A 6,000-nucleotide genomic window follows, 5' to 3' on the forward strand; every position below is an offset into this window, starting at 1 on the left:
CATAGCTAAGGAAGTCAAAGAGTTCTGTCAAGAATATAAGATTAACCTAATCTTAGTCCGGTGGGGGATCATAGAGCCACTGGTTTGGTAAATTCAAAACAATCGCTAGAAACTACTATGCTAAAAGTTCTGAAATGCATTGGAACTGTTAAACAGTAATCAATGAACTGCACTCTTTTTGATCCTCATTTCGACAAGACTGCAAACACTGTGTGGCACAATCTAGTAAAACTTCCGTCGGAACAAAACTTAGTTGGGATCGAATAATTCTTTGCTTAGAAAAAGGACGAAGGATGATGTGTCGAGATAACAGGGATAGTTCGGACGCACAGGATCACATTGAAGATGCCGAACTAGACAGGTCTGACTCCTCGAGACAAGAATTCTCTAATGCAGCAAAATACGTCCCAACAAGGGCAGGATCACCAATCAGAGTTTTGGAAAAAACTCGAAAACGAGCCGCTCAAGGACTTCGAGAAATCGAGAAATACATCTCAGGGTAAGACAATCAGTTTTCGTAGCGTTCAAGATAGAAAAAAAAACCATTCTACAAAAAACTCACGGACAAAATTGTTAGAGAAAATGATTATACGGTAACACTTAAGAGCGGGAAAATCTTACGTAATTCTAATTTAGCGATAAAGACTGACAAACAGGACCTTTACAAAAAACCGAGGTGCACCGGAAAGAAAGGTCAGAGATTGAAGTTCTACGCTACTAAGTACCCCAGAAAAACTTCAAGAAGAATTGCCTTCAAGAGTTTAAGAAAACACCAAGCCGCCCGAAACCAATAGGCAAAATTCGAATAACTAGACATTGCTCGCCGAAACGCCGCAATGTATAGCTCTGAAAACACTGTCAGAGAAGAAGATGAGGCGCAGAAAGCGAGATTGCGGGTACCTCCAGATCCCGAAATGCAATAACTGGAATCCGGAACAAAAAATACTACCATCCAGGACTCACCACATTTGGTAAAGGATCCTGCAATTGAAGAAGTCTCGTCTGGGGATGATTGAAGCAACCTTCAAGTTTATAATGAAATCCAAGAATTTCTTTGTACCGCCTCTACCCTCCCCGTATAGGAAAAACTAATTGCCGAAGCTGGAGCAACCGAGCTCTACCATTGAGATACCAACACCCGCAGTAATTCCGATCAGCAGAAAAATTTGAGCAGCACTGCAAAAAAAATGACTGATCAGATGACGGCTGCTGATACAAACTCTGCCAATACAACGCTTATCTCTCCAATTAGATCTGAAAAACCAGCTCTCACAGAAGCAATTCTTCTTACTAGTTCCATGACAGCAGCGCCAAGGATCATTGATCAAGACACTTTATCCCCTACGACGAAAATCTCATCTAAACTTTCACATCCAGTAGCAGCGCCTCCCAAACTCACCGCTTCCAATCCGGATGAACCCTCAGTGGCAGCTAAGAAAAAGTCTTCGTCACCGATACACGCGTCCCCAACGAATAAACATGCCGATTTGGTCAGATATAATACTAGACCTATACGTTCAAGCCAGCCGCCAATCCTTCTGGGGGAGAGAGTTTTTACGAGCCTAGTAGAAGGAGACTCTGATGACCGTACAGGAGAGCTCGAGTCGTCGACGATTTCCACCCGGAGAACCGACCCATTAGAAGCAGTCGCAATTGAAGAACTTTCCTGGAGCCCCATCATAGTGGACCTGGCATCTCCTCCAGACTCATACGCAAGAACCGACCCGAGTGCCCCATCAAAGTTCTCCTAGGAGAAATAACTTTACCTTGTACGTCGCGGCGGTCTCGTTCAGCCCTTCTGATGCCCCATCCCAACACTCGGAAGTAAATCTGGCCCGGTGGACTTGTGGATCCGACTCAGTTTCCAACATTATCTTTTCTTGGCCCGTTCTATGACCAGAGATGAGTTGAGAATATGTTCAACTCAAAAAGCCTAAAAAACTTAACAAGCCAAACATCAGGGGACCTAGAAAAACTCGTTCGCGTAGAACTGTTAGTAATTTTTTTTTTGTTTTTTGTAGTACCTTTTACTCTACATTTTTCTAAAATATTAACAAAAATCATAGTTCTAATAAGTTAAGGTGGTTTCCCTTGATTTTGATAATATTGAGTAAAACGGAGTTTACTTTGCAAACATAAAAAAAAAAAATTTCCGAATTTTACTCAGCCTCAATTAATTGATAGCGCAAATTTGGAATGCGAATGAACAAGTTACGTTGTGCTAGGGGAATCATTTGTTTCAAAATCCTAAATTTACTCAGGTAGTTCAGATAAAGTGTAATTTGACAGAAGTAGAATGAAATTCCAATATTGAGAAGATGGGTAGACTTCAACTATCCCGTCATCCCCACAAACCAACGTAATCAAAAGAAACAATAAGCTTCGGAACATTTTCACCTTTTGCTTGCAGTGAACCGGATACGTTATCCAGCTCTTCATTTTGTTAAAAGACTTCTTGGATGTTTGTTGAGAGTAAACACGTAAGAATAAAGATTCCCATGATGTGTCGTTGAAGGTTGCTAAAATTCAGCAGTAGTAAATTCGCAAAAAATTGTTTTCGTTAAAAATAAATATTTTTTTTAGAGTAAATGATTGGGGAATATAGTTGCGTATTGGTTGTTAGGACGAAAAACCATTTGTTACATAATTATTTGTTGTCAATCACAACATTGAATTCCGTCGTCAGTGGTTTGGGTGGTTGCAGCAGTCTTGTTTTTTGTTTTTTATAACAGAGTGAATAGTTTTAAATTTGTCATTTGAATGAGATATCAGAAGTTCATGAGTGTAGTTGTTTTGGTAATCATTGGCAAAAAGTCGTATCTCGCTATTTCATTCTAAAATTGGTTACTCAGCTGCAGCCACTTGTGCAAAGAAGTTTTTGTAGTGTGTTCAAAATATAAAAATTAACACAAATTTCTGTCTAGTGTATCATTCAGCAATTAAAATATTAGCGCGGAAAGTGAGGTCATTTATACATTTATAATTGCTTCGTTTGATGAGATCATAAGTGTGTAATGGTATTTTTATACACAAAAACAAAAACCCTCCGAGTCGATTATAAATACTGTCGACCCGTTACTTTTTTAGGAACAAGCAAATAAAATTATATTTGATATTATTTGAAACCATTTCTTAAACATGTTCTTGATGTACAGTATAACCAGCAACGTTATATTAGTTTTAGTTACTGATTCAAGTAATTTTGCTGCTATTTTCTCCTATTTTAATGATTGGAATAATTTGGAGGTTGTAACAAAATTTTCATTGTCTCGGTTTGATATACTGACTAACAATTAGCATAAAGTTTTTTTTTCTGCTTTTTACTTCTGAAACAGAAAAGTTTAAATAGGAGCTTTGACTTTATTAATGTGATGGTTTTGGTGCACTGCCTCTTGATTTTTTTCGATTTTTCATGTTTTCACTGTTAATGGGTCAGTTTGGTCCGAAAGGTCTGGATACATTCTAGGTTCAATTCTAGTATTTGGCTGTAATAGGGATGCTGTGGGAACAGGTCGTTGTCCCATATTTTATCAGTATACTTCTACTTTGGTAAATAGTTTCGTTTCTTTGTTGATTATGTAATAGTTTTTTTGTGCTATTTGACTGAGGTTCTTGGTTTTTTTCATTTAAAAAAAATTGAGGAGAAAAGTGAAAAACGAAAAAGGTATGAGTTGCAATTAACTTTAGTTTCCAGAAATTCATAGTACAGCTAGTTAGCTTAATAACTTTTAAAGCTTTGATATTTTTTACTTTGATTTTGAGCAGAAACTTCATGAAGAGGAAAGATTCAAAAAAATTTTCAATTTTTTCCAGGAAAAAAGCGACGAAATCAAAAGTTGCTGTAAAATTATTGATGAAAATTCGTGGTGCGAGTAAAGATTCTGAAGAGATTTTCTGATTTAATATCATCGCGGCGGTTTGAACGTCGGAATTGGCATAATCCATACGTCCGTTTTGGTGAACGGTTCTTTTAGTTTTTTTTAAGAATTGACGTTGATGTGGTATTATGAATGACGTTATCTCAATAGGTTTTGAAATGATTTGGGGTATAGATGCGTGCGCGTCTTGAATCGTATACGGAAAATTACGTAATGTGGCATATATCTTCCTGAGCAAATAGTAAAGGAGCTTTGAAACGAGTAGGAGCCGGCATCATTTGGTATAAGGTACCGGTGATTAGGTACCAAAATAAGTTATCATCTAAATCAAGTTTAAAGGCACTTTTATAGTCACCAACACAATGTTTTTCGTTAGCCAAAGGAAAAATTTGATGATTCGTTGGGTCGACAAACAGTGTTCAACCATTATAATAGATCGGTATTCGATCAATTCTTTTTTCGAGAACTTGAAGAGGTAGAATTTTTTTGTGTAGTGTTATAGCCAACCAACTGATTCGTCAGTGTCCAAAAACATAGATCGATTGCCAGTTAACATGTATCCTGCTAATATAGTGTTTTGTAGAGCAAGCATCACTCTTGTTAGAATTTGTGCTTTTTCTAGCTCACATTATTTCTGCATTTTGGTCATTTCAGAATGCTTTAGCTGTTTGGTAATAAAACACATGAGCTATTCGAACATTGCACCTAGATGAAGTTCATAATCAGTTCCATCAGTTCCTACATGGCGTCAAAGAGGATCTCATTTTTTTATTACGTTCAACGTGATTGCTGGTAAAACTACTTCCTCCTAGAGGGTAGATATAAGGCTTCGCTGTTATTTAATCATTTCATTTTAGTTGCATTTGATGATATCTTTTATTATAATATCGCTTGTTTCTGGGTGTACAAGTGTTGATGTCAAAACGATCTGATTCTGAAATAAACAAAGACTCAATTTTTGTTTCATATATAGCTCTTGGCCTACTGCAGACTTCTTGCTACTTATTGTAAATGCGAAAGCTTAGATCTAAGCCATTGGGTTCATATCCCTAGCTCAGTATGTGATATTCAGAATGGTCCAACTTACTAGCGTACTTGACCATTTTCGATTTCTGAGAAAACAATTTTGCGACTACGCAATTTTCGGGCATGTCCCATGTATAAGCATATGGTCTAATCATGACGAATCTCATCCGCTTTTGAGTATTTTGCATGGTAGTGGTTTTTGTACTTGTCTCATTTCTAGATATATTTTGAGCTTAACTTTCTGCATGTGTGTTTCATAGCTGGAGTGTTTTACTTGTCCGCTGTTCTCGCACGCTGTCGAAATGTCGCCGTCTAAAGACGTTCCTTCATTTCTGTGTGTTTCATAGCTGCATGTGTGTTTCATAGCTGGAGTGTTTTACTTGTCCTCTGTTCTCGCACACTGTCGAAATGTCGCCGTCTAATGACGTTCCTTCATTTCTTTGTTGCATAATACTTTCATCAAATTTTATAATTAGTTCATGATTGTATCCATCTTCAATCACTGTTATTTTTTGTTTTTTTTTTGCTGCTTTTGCACAATATTCAGGTGGTACAAAAATTTCATTAGTGATCATATCCATGTTGTGAACAATGGAGGAGTGCTCCCAAATTCCGCAGTTCTAACGAACTAAAACTTTTAAGCTTTACACATAACTGCGTTTACATAGGTTCTAGAAGATAGCTGAAAAAATGAAAGAGCTATCTGGTGTAAAGAATTTTTGTGCCTAATTTGCACGTTGCTACTTGATTTAGCGCAAACATTTTGTTCACTTGAATAGCTGAGCTATCGTAGTGGGTAACTTTTAGTGAACCGGATACCTTATACAGCTCTTCATTTTGAAGTAAAACTTCTTGGATGCTCGTTGAGAGTAAACACGCAAGAATAAAGATTCCCATGATGTGTCGTTGAATGTTGCTAAAACTTATTAGTAGTAAATTCGCGAAAGTTTCGATTTCGAAAAAAATAATTATATTGTCACAATAAATGATTGAAAAACTAGTTGCATATCGGTTGTTATGTCGAAAAACTATTTTGTACATACTTATTTGTTGTCAATCACAAAATTGAACTCCGTCGTCAGTGGTTCGAGTGATT

Source organism: Symsagittifera roscoffensis, chromosome 1 (genome assembly GCF_963678635.1).
Source record: "Symsagittifera roscoffensis chromosome 1, txSymRosc1.1, whole genome shotgun sequence".
Taxonomy (NCBI): Eukaryota; Metazoa; Xenacoelomorpha; order Acoela; family Convolutidae; genus Symsagittifera; species Symsagittifera roscoffensis.